The sequence below is a fragment of the Ochotona curzoniae genome, unplaced genomic scaffold, assembly GCF_017591425.1.
Source record: "Ochotona curzoniae isolate NIBS_2020 unplaced genomic scaffold, NIBS_Ocur_1.0 contig_3819, whole genome shotgun sequence".
NCBI lineage: Eukaryota > Metazoa > Chordata > Mammalia > Lagomorpha > Ochotonidae > Ochotona > Ochotona curzoniae.
Window position 1 is genome coordinate 52,951,838 of NW_024466004.1, and position 15,855 is coordinate 52,967,692.

A 15,855-nucleotide genomic window follows, 5' to 3' on the forward strand; every position below is an offset into this window, starting at 1 on the left:
TACGAAGTAAAGCGCCCTAAGCATCAGACCACTTACTGTTCTTTAAATTGAAGGAGGGGAGGGTGATAGGTCAACTTATTACAACTTAAAGTAAGCAATAAAAAGCACCAAGTGGGCCCAGGAGCATGGCCTAGCAGCTAAAGTCCTCGCCTTGAACTCGCAGGGATCCCATATGGGCACCGGTTCTAATCCCAGCAGCTCCACTTCCCATCCAGCTCCCTGCTTGTGGCCTGGGAAAGCAGTCAAGAACAGCCCAGAGCCTTGGGACCCTGCACCCACGTGGGAGACCCGGAAGAAGTTCCTGGCTCCTGGCTTCAGATCGGCATAGTGTCGGCCGTGGCACTCTGTTGGGGAGTGAATCATCAGACACAAGATCTTTCTCACTGTCTCTCCTCCTCTCTGTATATCTGACTTTCCAATAAATAAATAAATCTTTAAAAAAAAAAGCACCAAGTATATTTCATCCATATTCCTTGATAAGTTATAAATTCTATTTTTACATTTCAAATTTTCACATTTCTCATATGGATATATATGCCAATTCTGTTTTTGGAAGTCCTCGTTTGTATTTAAGAATTTCAAAACAAGCCTCAGGATAGCACATGCTGTTAAGATAATATGAAGCATCATTTTTTTTATGAATCCTTCTCATAGACTCATGGCCATATATTTAGCAGAAGGTTCTGCAGCTTAAAATAGAAATTTTCCTCTAGAGAAAGCTAAGGAAGATTTGAGATGAACAAAGTGAACCTCCGTGGGCCACAGCACCGATGTGGGTCAACCTCAGAGCACTTCAGAACTTTTCATCATTGACTGAATTGTTTCCTATTTCCTTGCTCAGTGTGTTTCAGCTGAATTCATGAGACCACACCGATTTATCAACTCCTAGACCCACATATGGCAAATTCTGATCATTCCTCCAAATCCCTTCATGTTCCATTTTTAAGTTTCATCAGAACCAGGGGAAATGTTTCCCATAGTAAGAGACACCGCTAAGCCCAAATACAGCCCTCCCCGCCCCCTGTAACAAGAGCACTGGTGTCGCTGGAGTGTCCCCCTCCTCTCCACGTCTCAGCGTTGAGGTCCGAGGGGGCCACATCCCATGGCCTGCTTCCCTGTCTCTATTACCAAGGACGCCTTTGCTTATGTACACAGCATTAACTCTGACTACTGTGATGAGTAGGAACTCTGTAAGGCTTCCCCTTAGTAGAATTAAAAACAAAAACAAAACAAAATGGCTGGGACAGAGTCGCTGCTGCCTGCCACGTTCCCCACCATGCGTTCTGGGGCTGTGGCAGCCATCTTGGAAACAACCGGGGGCACTAGGGATTCAGGATGGCGAAGTACAAAGATGCCAAGAACTCAGCTGTCTGCTGCTGTTGAGTGTCTGAGCTAATCAACCGGAAGCTACCCCATTCTTGGACTTCCTGTGCTGGGAGAATAACTCTTCTTCATTGCTGAAGCCATCTTGAGTCAGGGCTTTGTGTCACATAGCTAACACCCCCAAATGGTAAATATAAACCCGCTTTCTGCATTAGTCCTGTCTTCTCCCACAGAGCCAGCATTTTAAATATTCTTAATAGAATTTGGCTGTTGTACCTTTGTATGAGTAGCATTTAGCTTTCTTTGGTGATATAGCTTACCCTAACAATCAAAGAAAGTGATCTTATCAAAACTACTTGATTGCTATATCCAGTGGGCACTGATCATAGTCTCAGGGTCGTACGTAGAGCAGAAAGAGAGCATACTGTTTTTTGATAGCTGAACATACCCATTTTGAATAAAGGCCCTTTCCCCCATCCAAAAAAAAAAAAAAACTGAATCAAATGTGTAAGCTTTCTAATTTTTAATCTTTTTTTTTCATAAACTTTCATTACAGCAACTCCTTGAAGCCTGACTATTTGGCTTTCACAGTTTAATTTCTTAGCTTTGAGTGAACGTTATTCCCTTAATCTCTCTAATCCCCTCAGGAAGATGAACATAATGGTGAGTTCGTATAAAAATATTAAATTTTAAAATGATTAAATTGTATACATAAAAATAAAATAGAAAAACCCACAGAGAATTTAGAAAACTTAGTGCCCAAATTCCTGAGCTTTAAGCCGTCTTTTCACCAATACCACTTCCAAATGCTTCACCATGCGAGCTTTATCAAAACAAGTGTCAGAACTCATAAAATCAACTGGAGTAATTGAGAGGCCTGTGTTAATTATAAATCATAACACAAGTCAAGGTTAATTACAATTAGATTCTAAATGTTTTGCTTAAGGATGCTAAGCTTATTTAGTCTGGAACATATTAGAATAAAAATGAAATGCTTATGTAGGAAAAATAGGACAGCATATTATAGTTGCCAGCGGGCAGGGGACCCCTACCCAGTACTAGTTAAATACTAAATATTCAGCTCAAAAGTAACAAAACTAAGCAGTTTGGACATAAATTATTCTCAGGACTTTTTAGTTGCTAAGTAAAGGCCGTAATCTCTTAAATACTCCTAGGCAATAACATTTTTTTTTAATTTCCAACCATGAAGAAGCTAAGCTGCCAACATTCATTTCTGGTATTTGCAGCCCAGTGCTTTGCTAATATAGTTTATTATTATTATTATCATTTCATTTTATGACACAGCTTCATAGGCTTTGGGATTCCCCCAAGCCCTCCCCAAGCCCTCCCCCCATATTGAATCCCTCCATAGCTAATATGGTTTTACTCCTATATTCTAAGAGGGGCTCTCCAAAACAAAACCTGAAGCTTACATCCCAGGCAAATGATTGGGAAACCATCCACCTCCAACTTCATTGTCCCCCTAGTTACCTCATAGGAAAATATGGGAGATCAGATATGAGCCTTGAAGAAAAGCATAAGTTTGTGACTCCTTGGGTTAGAGAGCAGGCAGGCTGGGCCCAGCGCGGTGGCGCAAGTGGTTAAGGTCCTTGCCTTGCACGCCCAGGATCCCATATGGGCGCCAGTTCTATCCCAGCAGCCCCGCTTCCCTTCCAGCTCCCTGCCTGTGGCCTGGGAAAGCAGTCGAGGACAGCCCAAAGCTTTGGGACCCCGCACCTGGAAGAGTCTCCTGGCTTCGGTTCGGCATGGTATCGGCTGTTGGGCTCACTTTGGGAGTGAATCCATGGACGGAAGATCTTCCTCCCTGTCTCTCCTCTCTGTATATCCGCCTTTCCAATAAAAAAATAATAATAAAAATAAATCTTTAAAAAAAGAAAGCAGGCAGGCAATTTTCAAAGTCCAAGATTAGTGGACCATCTTATGCTAAACTGAAGGGAGATATCTCTTGAGAACTCCTTAAGAGCAACACAAAGCATTGGTGTCAACTGTACCCTAGAATCAAGACAAGTGTGTAGGCATCTGGGGGATCCAGCCGGATCCTACTTTCATCATTTCTTGCAGTTCACAAATATCACAAAAGGAAAGGTTTTTAAAAATGTTTTTAATGTTTACAAATTTTTGCTGTGTTAGTATGAGAAATTAACCCTACTGTCTGAAAGGCTTTATCTGTAATGTGGGTCATAGGACTTAGGAAGGCTATCATGTTAGAAAAAGCTTTAGTGAGCGGTACCCTCAGCTATCTTCTTGATCCTCTGTGGTATTTAAAGATATTAATCTCCATACCTAGTTAGATTTTGCTTTTCAGACAGCTGATCTCTATGTAGAAGGAAACATGAAAATCTCAAGGGGCATAAGACTAAACTCGCTTAATAGTTGGAATCTGAATTATTGATTTTAGCCCTTGCTTAGACTCTTGTGGAACAGGAGTCTTTCTACTTTTTACTTATTCCAAGTCATGACCTGTGCTGAATTAAGCCGGTAAATACAAAGTGAACTAAAATTATGCCTGAGTGAAAACTCATGAAGAGAGGGGAAGAAGAAAGGGAGTTTAAGGAGGAGCAAGGGAGTGCAGAAAGTGGGGTTGTGTTCTTAGAATTATACCTCTGTCCTCTTTACATTCATTAAAATGTTTTTTTAAAGATATAGAATGACTAAGATGCATTGCTTTTAATTTATTCCCTCCTGTCAAATTATTGCATAATATTTCTGTTTTTATGTTGCCTTAAAAGTAAATCACAAAATTATAGGACTAAAATGTCATATAATTAATGATTTATAGACTTTGAGAAAGCAGAATTCCATCAGAAAACACCCTACACTGTCAGGGACGTCAGGAGACTCTCCCAACAGCACACGGCACAAGCTGCTCACCACATCACGCACTCCAACACACCTGCCAACTGCAATGAGCCATAAAGAAAAACAAAATCCTTTTTTAAGGATTTATTTATCTTTATTTAAAAGGTAGTTTTACAGAGAGAAAAAAAGAGACTGAGAGAAATCCTGGAGCTTCTTTTGGGTCTCCTATCTATAGATGCAGGTGCCCAAGAGCGTGGCCCATCCTCTGCTGCTTTCCCAGGCCATTAGCAGGGAGCTGGATGGGAAGTGGAATGCTCAGCTCTCACACTGGTGTCCATTTGAGATTCCAGTTTCTAAGAACTTAGGCATGGTGATGACTCCTTAAATCCAGGTGTGGGGAATATATATGTATTTGCCAAGAGTCATTTGGGTAATTACTTTATTCCTGGTCCACACAAAAATATCAACTTAGATTTTGCTATTGCTTTACTGAATGTCAAGTCCACCTGCAGCTGCCTTGGCTGGGCCAGACCAAATGAGCAGCTCTGGATGTTCACAACTCCATTCTACAAAAGCAAGACATGAAAAAAAAAAACCCACCATATTGGACTTCAGGGATATTTAAAACTTCTTTGTGAAAAAGACTGGCTGAGAGAATGAAAAGGCAAACCCAGAATGAAGTATAATATCAACAAAACACATCTGATAACTGACTTGTATCAAAAACATGTAGGAGCCAGCGATACAGCGCATATGGGTGTCAGTTTGAGTTCAGGCTGCTCCACTTATGATCCAGCTCCTTGCTTACGGCCTGACAAAACAGCGGAGGACCAGCTTACCTTTGGCCATTATAGCCATTTGGGAAGTGAGCCAGGGGAGGGAAGACCTCTAATTTCCTTCTTCTTGTAGCTCTGCTTTTCAAATAAAAATAAAATAAATATTTTTAAAAACTGATTAAAATATGTAAAGCACTCTTAAACTCTACAATAGGAAACAAACCAATCACAAGATAAGCAACGGATGTACTGATTTGATATACACATAAAAGATGCTCAACAGTATATGTCAATAGGGAACTGCAAATTATAACAACGGAAATAGATGTTTACCCTAGTTTGAATATTACACAATGTATACATATATCAAAACATCACATGGCATTCCATAAATAGATACAACTGTGTGCCTATTTAAAAAACAAATAAGAAAAAACTAATAGGATATCATTATACACCTATTCAAAGGGTAAACAACAACAACAAAAAAAGAAAACTGCCATAATAAATGCCAGCATGGATTTACAACAATGGGAAATCTCTACCATTAAGGGTAGAAATACAAAATAGTATGGCCACTTTGGAAGACAGCTCAACAATTTCTTACAAAACTCACATAGACTCTTACCATGCAAGCCTACTCCTGGGCATTTACCCACATGAACTGCAAACTTACGTTCATTCCAAAATCTACTCTCAAGTATCTGTGAAGTGTAAAACACTGGAAATAGCTATGATGTCCATTAAAAGGTAAATGGATAAAGAAGGTGTAAGGTGTCCATTCAAAGGAATATCATTTAGTCATAACAAAAGAGTTAGCAAGTCACAGAGGCATAAAAGAATCTTACGTGCATATTACTTAGTGAAAGGAACCTATGTGAAAGAACACATGCTCTATAATTCCAACTGTATAACATTCCGGAAAAGCCAAAGGGACAGTGACGATAAAAAGGTTTGTGGTTGCCATGGGCTGGAAGTAGGGAGTGGTAGAGCAGTGGCTGCATGCAGCACAGGGGACTTTTCAGACAGGGAGACTCTTTCCGGGGGCTGTAATGTTGAGTACAGAACAATGTGCGTATATCAAAATCCTCTAGGCCTTTTCAACACGAAGAGTAACCCTTAATACCATGAACTGTGGACCTTGGTTACTCGTAATGAATCAACATTTGTGCTGTTGTAAGAAATGCACCATGCTGATGATCAGAGGGAAGGGAATGAGCGAAGGATGAGATTCGAACTCTGTGTCAGGGTGCTCAATTTTCTATAAACCTAAAACTGCTCTAAAAGGTAAAGTATTATTGTTTAATTTTACATTGTCTATACCTGTAATTTTCCCAAAATACTAACTAATGAGATTCTATTGGAATGCGCATCTGTTGCTCACAGTTATGTCTTTATCTACATGGAATCAGCTTTTTATATGATTTGTTGCTCAGATATGCCTAAATAATGAGCCTATAAATTATGAGCATGCCTTGGGCAGGGCTTGGAGCAGTATGGTCCTCAAACCATGTGGGCCAGAATCATTTGGAGGCTTGTTAAAATCATATCCCTACTAAATTATACCCTCAAGGGGTGAATAATCTGCATTTTTAATAAGTTTGCAGGAGATTATGGCGCATGACAAATTTTGTGAGAGTTGTATTAATAGTGTACAAGGACACCTAAGGAATCCTCCTTTTATTTTGCTGCTTATAATAGCAAACAATTAAAATGTACCTGCTGCCCAGTACTTGAGAACAGGTAGTTCTTCATCTCCTTCTCACAAAACAGCAATTGGTAACTTATTTTGCCATTTCAGGAACTCTCTCCATTAGGACTAAATCCTCCCCCTCTCCCGGAAGAGCTTTATTATCTCACAAAGCATTCAAGGAGTGCTGGTTCTCCAAAAAGAAACTTCTGGATGTCAAAGACAAGAATGTCACTGGTAGCCCTTTGGATCATGCTTCAGTTGAAGTCTTATAAATTCCAGTTTTAATACAAGGTTAAACAAGAAGCTTTGTAGTGCCTTAGTATTTACTATACCTCAAATTGAACAAACTTGTGTTTCAATAAAATTTGCAGATGACATCACAAATTCCTTTTTTTCCTCTCCTCCCAGAAAAATTAATTTGATGAAATAATTTTGGTCTTGACCTTTTCAGGAAGATATAATGTTACTGCCTCTGTATCCGAGAAGGTCACGGTGTCAGAATAGAAGGCAGCTTCACGACAATGCCCCAGAACACTCATCGGGGAACCTGATCAATCCAAGTTGTCACCATTTCTTTCAGACTCTCCACTTTGCCCTTTTATGAACGTGACGACTCACCTTAACACCAGATGGTACTGTTATTACCTCCATTTATCTGGTGGTCGAGCTCTCCTAGCCATTCAGAAGACAATAGAGGCTTGCATCTTTCAAATCTCTACCTTAATTTCGACATCCTTTCCCTCCCACCTCGCAGGTATAACCCTCCTTTAGTGGAGATGATCTGGTATCAGTCACGTGTGTGGTAAGCTTAAGCAGCTGTTCCGATCAGAATGTGCATCACAGTGCCCCATGTGTCTTTGTGAAATCGGATTTCTGGCCCCACTCCCGGAAGTTCTGATTCAGTGGGTCTGAGATGAGGCCTGAGAAGTTGCATTTTTAATGATTTCTCAAGTGATGCTGATGTGGCCAGTCCAGGAATCACACTTTGAGAACCACTGATTCACATTCCTAAAAATATGGTGATGAGTGTTGGATATTTTCTTGTCAAGATTTTCTTTCTTGATTTATCTGAACAGGAATGATAGAGAAGAGAGGGAAAGACATTTTCCATCTGCTGGGTTACTCCCTAAATGACCACAACTGCTGAGGCTGGTCCAGGCCAAGGCCAAGAGGCAGGAGCTCCAATTGTGCCATCTTCAAGCCGTCACCTACTGATCTCCCAGCCACAGTAAGCAGAGCACTGTATTAGAAGAGCAACTGGGACTCAAACCATTGCTCTGTTACAGGATGCTGTGTTGCGGGCAGACCCTAGCTGCTCTGCTGGCTGTGGAGCCACTACGTGAAGATCTTTCTCTTCACACCAAGTGCTTGCACGTGCACTGCCATCCTGCAGAAGCTCACAGACGGGTCTCCCCGTGTAAGCTGCCAGAGGATGGGAAGAGTTCCACCTGTACTCTTTCCACGGCTCCCAGGCTTCCAAGTGCGTGATCGGTACTTCTGCACGGTTGCCTCCTTTGGCTGGATTTTAGGGAAGAAGGTTTACTCTCTGTCCAAGGGAATCGGAAGACTAGAGGGCTTGGGTGAGGCAACGCCCCTCTAAGAATTAGACACCTGGAAGTGACCCTCAAACAATAGCTGAAGAAAAGAGAGCTTTCAGACAACAGGAGCATTATGCCAAAGGTCAAGTCCTACTTTCTTAATATTCTCTGATGTAGTCCTTACGTGTCCAACACAACCATTTCTGGCCTCACGTAAGACTGGCCACTCTGCAGAACCACGTTGCACTAGGAAAATGGAGATAAAAGTCCAGAGGAAACAAGCAACAAGAACGTCCTGACAGTTTACCAGCAGAGGGCAGCAGATCTCGTCACAAGGGAGAACCCTTCCCACCACATCCCTCCAAAGCACAAGGTGGAGTCTGGCTGCTGTTAACCATGGGGAGACTGCAGAAAGCACCTTGGACCTCATGGGCTGAGCCCTAACAAGCATACTACAAGAAAAGAACACAGGATTTGGAGTCTGAACAGCCTGATTCCAGCACTTTCCAGCTGTTTGACTTGACCAACGACACAGAGCTGCCATTTTCTTATCAGTGAACTGAAGGGGGGAAAATTACTACCAATAGCCGTCACAGGAGGCTTATCAACTTCACAGGTTTGCTCTGGAGGCTAATAAGCAAAACGAGGGGAAAAGGAGTATCTACAAACTATTTCTTCAGTTGAAATACAACTGAAAACAAGAAAAGTATATTAATCCCAAAGGTCGCCTCCGCCCTTTGTGCCACAGAACCCGCTTGTCAAGATTCATTCACCTTCTAGCATGTTGATGGAAGATGCTTTGGGGTCCAGCCTGCAGACACATGGAATCTCTGGGGCAGTGAGTTTATTCAGAGATGCCTCAAATTCCACTGAGCAATTAATGGTACAGGCCACGCCACGCCAACTCCAGGTAGTTAGTTGAGTCTGGCTAAAGACAAGCTAGGAGCCAGAGTGCAGGGAATTGAGGCGAAAGATTTCAGAGAAAAATCAACTCTAGGGCTCTCTCTCGCAAACAGTGACAGGGAAATCGCAGCACCAGGCTGCCCCAGGAAACCTTAGGGAAGATACGACTTTGATTGTGTGATTGCCTTTCACAGAGCATACAAGAGCACTGCCAGGCACGGCATGGCAGAAGCCAAGAGCTGCACTGGTGACATTGTCCTTTTGTGGGTCTGCTGTGTTTAGTTTATATTGAAAGAAGAGCAAAATGGCAACACCAAAGTTAAGAATTGCAAATCCCAGACCAAGCTACAACATGGAATTCCCAACGCCTCCACACTGTTTTGATGTGACAGGTTAGTAACTGCAGTCACTGCCAGCTTTAGTTCAGGATAGCTAGTGTTTCTCTTGCCTCCCAGCCCCAAAAATCCTAGTCCTCTCTGATGGAGAGATTTTTTGTTTTAACCAATCTTTCTGTTATTTGCCTTACAGTCTTATTCAATTTGACACATGAGAGTTAATTTACACCTTCCTGTTTGACAGAAACAATCCCAGAAGAAGGTAATAAGTGATCCATGCCAGTTGAATTAAAAATTCAAATTCCACTTTGCAGTCTCTCCTATGGATTATATAAACAGAAACACTGGAGAGAGGAGTCCAGATGGGCGAGCTTCACTTTTTTCTCAACAGACTCACACTAGTTTTTATTAATTCTACCTCTATAGCGTCTTCAAAGCCAGATTAACAAGTTAATCATTACAAATAGTATTTTTTTTAATGTAGAAGAATGATATCACCACTGAATCCCCTTTAAGAAAGTCATTCTATAGGTAACCAAATCAGGACAGCTCCTGGAATGGTCATGTCTCTTTTGACTATAAAGCAGAGGAATTAGCACAGTGGTTTAAGACACTGCTTGAGATACCTGCATTCAGAGGTTAATGCCCAAGTTCAAGGCACAGCCCCACTCTCTGTTCCAGGAGGCACTGGTGATGGCTTGGGTTCCTGCCAGCCAGGGTGAAAAACCCAGATTGTTTCTGTGGCTGGCTTTGACCTGGCCCAGCTTTGGTTGGTGTTGTGGGCATTTGAGAAGTATGTCCTGGACAGGCAGGGGAGTCATGGCTTCTGACCTCGTGACCCTGAGCCAGCTGCCTAAGACCATACCACCTTGACACCACCGCTACGTTGCCTACGCTGTCTCAGTCTAAGTTTTCTCTGGGATGAAATGAGCATAATAATATATCATTGCAAACACCTTTCACATAATAAACTCTCCAATTTCATCTGCTGCTATCTATTCTTATAAAAGAGAATCTGTCCATGGGAAGTGTGATGACAGTATAAACATTTTCACTTGTTCATCTTTGCAAAATGGTATGTTGAGCACTGCCACTTTCATTTTACAGTGAAACAGTATGCTCCGTACAGGAAATACACATTTTCTTAATAGTGGTACTGGCATCTTCTGGATGCAGAGTAATGAATATATGGAGGCTAAGTATACAGAAAGCCCATGATAGAGAGGGATTTATTTATTTACTCAATTTATGAAATTGTGACCTTGAATCTCTTATGCAAAAAAGCCATTAATCCCAATTTGTAAAGTACATGCAACTAGCAACAGGAGTGGTAGCACAGATAAAGGATAAAACAAGAAGAATTAGAATGGCTTTTAAAGCAACATTTGTCTGCTCCCTTCCCATTAGGCTTGCTTTAAAAGGTGAGATATATTCCTGACCCAAAAAATTAAAATTCCTCACCCCAATCAATCTAGTTTTATACATTGAGATACATTGCCTTCCTCCACCAACGCTAAAAGATTTTATAAACCCTGGGGTAACCAGAGATGAATTTCTTAATAAAAATTCAATTTATAGGGTTTAGATATTATTTACTTCTTGATTGCGGAGTTATTTGTGAGCCTTACCCAGCATGGCTACATAACTTCTTCCTCCGGCAATGAGACTAAAATTGACTGGATCTTTTCATGGAATCACACAGGAGTTGATCCAGATTTTTTCCTCTCAAGTGCCACACATATTTCCTTGCTATTTACTTCCTGACAAAATAATCCTACCATGCCAGACCCTAGGCAAAACATAGATATTTATCTAAGAATTGTAATCTTTGTTTAGTGAGCGATTCTGTGCCTAACAAATGCCTTCTGCTCATCAGATCCACACAGACTGAACAGAGAGAGGTAAGTGCACGCTTGTCCATTTGTTTCACCTTTATCAAAAATCTGCTGACACGCGTCCACTTCCCTCGTTTGTACTAAAGGCCTCTCTCTTGATTGCATGCTTCAAGAACTACCCATTCTCTGCAGTCATCACTCAGGACTTAATTACATCCTAAGAGCCAGAAAAGTTGCACCCAGCAGCCGTGCCTTGCACCTGCCTGGCACATGGGCCAGTTGGAGGTCCTGGTTCTTTGGACTCAGCCACATTTCATGGAGCTCTGGCAAGCAAAGGGCATCCATATGTTCACTGTGAGGCAGTGCTTTGAGAGCCTGTAGAAAAATAAATCCCACTCTTTTCTCTCCAACTCCATCAGCTCAGGTCATAAATACTTGGACAGAGTCCCTCTTTCCCATTGCAGCGAATGGACAGCATGAACACATGTGGCTCCACAATGGAATCTCCAGTATCTGGTGCCTCCTGAATGGCCTCTCTGACCAGCTGTGAATCATCCAGCTCAACTTTAATGGCATGGGGAGGGGGCAGGAGGTGGAGAGGAATAACTAAAATAACATTCAAACCTCACAGATTGCACATGGGAAGGCCATATCAACATTGAGAATCACCTTGAATTCTCCCTGGACCTAGCAGAGAGGAGGCAACAAGGCAGACCTCTTGCAGAAATTGTTCCAGGCTGAAATCCACCAAGCCTAAGACAGAAACTGGCTGGGATGTGAGGGTCTCCCTAGGACCACAGGCTGAGGGATCGGTTGCAGACATGACTGTTATTCATCAAAGTCAGTGATTAGATGACAGTGCGTAACGTTGTGGGACGAAGTGGGACTTCTGTGGGCAAATGAGCACAATTCTTTGCCTTTGCACATCAGTTCCCATACAACCATCATTGTAAGACACAGGAGCCACCCCAGGCAGGAATATCCACCAAAAACAATCAAGGATCAGACAGATTTTGGAGATGGCAGCCAGGGAAAGGAATTCAAAAGTGATAGATGTTGGACTGCAATACATTCAAGAAAAAAGAGAGAAAATAAGAAGTAGAATCATGAAACTGAGGTTAGAAAGGCCTTGCCCATAAAAATCTCTACTCAGAAAGCACAAAATACCAAAAAGTCACTTTTTAAGAAGATGATCAACAGAAAGACTCAAGTTGCTGGAGATGAGAGCTGCGGACATGCTGGTCCCTGCCTGGATGCTCACAGGTCAGAAAGATCTACTTAGAAATCTCTGTTAAGAAATAAGAAAAGCAGACCCAGCGCAATGGCCTAGCAGCTAAAGTCCTCACTTTGAACTCGCCAGGATCCCATATGGGCACCGATTCTAATCCCGGCAGCTCCACTTCCCATCCAGCTCCCTGCTTGTGGCCTGGGAAAGCAGTCAAGGACAACCCAAAGCCTTGGGACCCTGCACCCATGTGGGAGACCCAGAAGAAATTCCTGGCTCCTGGCTTTGGATTGGCATAGCATTGGCCATTGCGCTCACTTGGGAAGTGAATCATCGGACAGAAGATCTTTCTCTCTGTCTCTCCTCCTCTCTGTATATCTGACTTTCCAGTAAATAAGTAAATCTTTAAAAAAATTTTTTTTTAAAGAAATAAGAAAAGCTTTTGTTTTGAGAACATGCAATCCAAATAAAATTATGCCTCTTTCTGCTTTGGGATCAGCCACATTAGAGGGCTACATTTCAAAAACAAACAAGAGCTTGACTCCAAATCATTACTAAGGATTTTCATTGAGGGGAGCTGGTTGTGAGGCCTTAGGGTATAAATCACAACACATCCACCACAGTAAATCTTTACAAAAATCCTCCTTGCTTATCACTGCCTCACGAAGCCCCACCTCTCAGCTCAGTAGGGTTTAATTTCATCTTCTGTCGTACAGTGTTCCAACATCAGTGGGCTCTGCTTCTCACTAACCCTCAGCATTCTTGCTGTATTTCTGTGGGGGTTAGTGGATCTTTGAAGACCCCTGGAGCATCTTCAGTTTCTGTTTTTGACCACGATCCCGACTGGATACAGGAGCTCTGCAAGGAAGAATCCCAATCCCTAACAAGACAAGATGGGGAGTGCTTAAATAAATTTTCCATCAAGCACTAATTTTTTATTATAAACATGCACAGAAAGATACTTGCGCACTCTAGTTGTAGGCTAGAGGGAGAACCAAAGCCCTCAAAATTGTTGCTCAACCAACTCTGTGTAGCCCACACTCTTCTCAACCCCATCTAGTCACTCCTGCGAATTTCAGTTAGAGTTTGGATCCATTAGTCCCACATGGCTGCTGAGACAAATTACTTTAAGCATGGCTTAAAGAACATGTGTTTATTTTCTTACAGTTCTGGAGGTCAGAAAGCCTGAAATGAATCTTAAGAGGCCAAGTCCATGGTGTTCTTTCTGGAAATCCTGATTGTCACTTCTTGCTCCTCAAGACACTGGACTTCTCTTTGCTGGTGGATACTTCACTACAGTCTCACTAACGTCATCACATCTGCTGGATTACACTCAATTAACTCTCTTGTTTCCTTCTATTATGGCATTTGCAATTGCATAAGACTACCTGAAAGAGAAAGATAAAATCCTGAAGGTCACAACAGCCGTAACTCAGTCATGTCTGCAAATTCCCTTTGCCTTGTTACGTAGCATTCACCAGCTCCAGGCTTTAGGACACAGGCCTCTCTGGGGACAGGAGGACTACTCAGTCCATCACACTGGTTTGCAGATGACACAAATTACATTTTTTAAAAACTCAATACAAATTCAATGCAGGACATTTGCAAAGTTAGTCACATTTGCCAAGGCTGGATAATTCATCAAGTCAGCAAAAGTGATGGTTGATATCAGTGGGGATTCTGGGAAATGCCATTGGCAAGGGAGGCTCCTGAAGCAAGAGAACCCTTCACAATTAGAAAAACAGAAAATGTGTAGGAGTAGTAACAGCCAGGGACAGCAAAGCAAGGCTTGTTTAATTATCACCTGAGTAAGAGAGCATCTCCAGAAAATTGATGACCCCTCCGTTGCTTGCTTATGATGAAAATAGATAACATGCGTAATCACACAATTGTCTTTGCAATTTTTTCTTGGCCAAAAATAACTCAACCTTGATTGCTTTTTCACTCTAACTCTGCAATGATTATATAAAGGTTATTCCCAAACAAAAATACATGCAAAAGGTTTTTCTTTTGTTTTAAAAAATAACCAATGAAAGCATTCATCCTTATTTGCCATGAAATTTTGTCCCTTATGCTATGTGGTTTCATTGTAAATGAATGAGTTCTAGTCAGCATTAATATAGAAAAGAGATAAAGAATTGGAAAAGCATCTAAAGAGGCGGCAAGAAGCCCCAGTGCCCCTGAGTCGGGGGCAGCTGTGGAGAGCAGACCCATACCGTCCCCAAGAGAACATGTTCCCTTGTCTGAAACAAAGATGCTCCCCAAAGCTGAATTTTCCACATGAAACTTCATCTGTGGGGAGAAATCACCACTCTGGTAAATGTAACACTCTGCTGACCACGGATTGCAAAGTCCCATGGGGAAGCATTGTTCATATTTCTCAAGAGGGTAAATATTTATTTAGAGCATCCAGTATGTCTCTGCATAGGGGGCATTCTCACCAGTGCTCTGTAAATTTGAAATCATCTATCATTTTTTAAAAAGAAAATGAGTTTTCATAAAAGTTGAGTGACTTTCCCAAGATCTCTCAGATAAGAAATGGAAGAGTCATAGAGGAATCTGGGGTCTTCCCAGGGCCAAAGCCTTTGCACCCATCACTTCACCAAGTTTCTTTGGCACACAGGTGAGTTGTTCATTTCCAGGACCTTCCCATTGCTCTCCTAAGCTTATAGAAGATTCTGTGGAAAATTATTCTGCTCAGCGTAGCAAATCAAAATGCAATACAAGAACATGTGGTACCCCATAATTTGCATATGTGCAAGGGCAAAGGTGCAACAGTTACACAAAGTGCTTCAGAAATTTCATGCAAAATGTAACTGAAAGATAAGTTCATTTTGGTGTGAAAGATGAAATCCATGAATGATTTCCACACATCCATACATGTTTCCCGTGAACTTTTTAGAAGTCCCTTCATACACATGGATGTCAACATTTTTCCATCAAAATAGTCTCCTCTTTTGATTCCATTTCATTTTATAATACTCTCATGGATGTTTATTGCTGGAGCAGGGATGGAAAAAAGCTTTTGTATTTTTTAAAATTTTAAAATCAAATCCATCTTTTGTCTTTTCAAAACATTTTTAGAAAGTGTTCAAGCAAGATCTTGAACTATTTGATCAGATTATCTGTGATTTACAGGGGCTGGCACCACTGGGCCTTGGTGTTGACACAGAGAATGAATAATTCTGTGCTGAAATTCATGGAAGAATGAAATTCACCAGGCGATGGCAGGATGCAATACCGATGTGCAGCAAGCATTCGAAGTGTGAGGACTTATTTCCAGTTTTCAGCTCCACATTTTAAAAGCTGTGCAACCTTGAAAAGGGCAACGACACTTTTGAACTTCTTTTTTCTCAACTACCAACAGGGTGAAATGTGACAGGAGCTTCCAGAACGTTACAATCGGA

The 15,855-nt window shown here is 41.7% G+C and overlaps 1 long non-coding RNA gene across 1 annotated transcript; it reads right to left on the reverse strand.

Moving 5' to 3' along the window:
• Positions 1 to 1,150: 1,150 nt before the first annotated feature.
• LOC121158408 lies at positions 1,151 to 13,813 on the reverse strand. Its single transcript, XR_005884188.1, has 3 exons — positions 13,614 to 13,813; positions 9,616 to 9,621; positions 1,151 to 1,161 (listed from the first exon to the last, which is right to left on the reverse strand). It is a non-coding gene; the product is annotated as an uncharacterized LOC121158408 (long non-coding RNA).
• Positions 13,814 to 15,855: the final 2,042 nt, after the last annotated feature.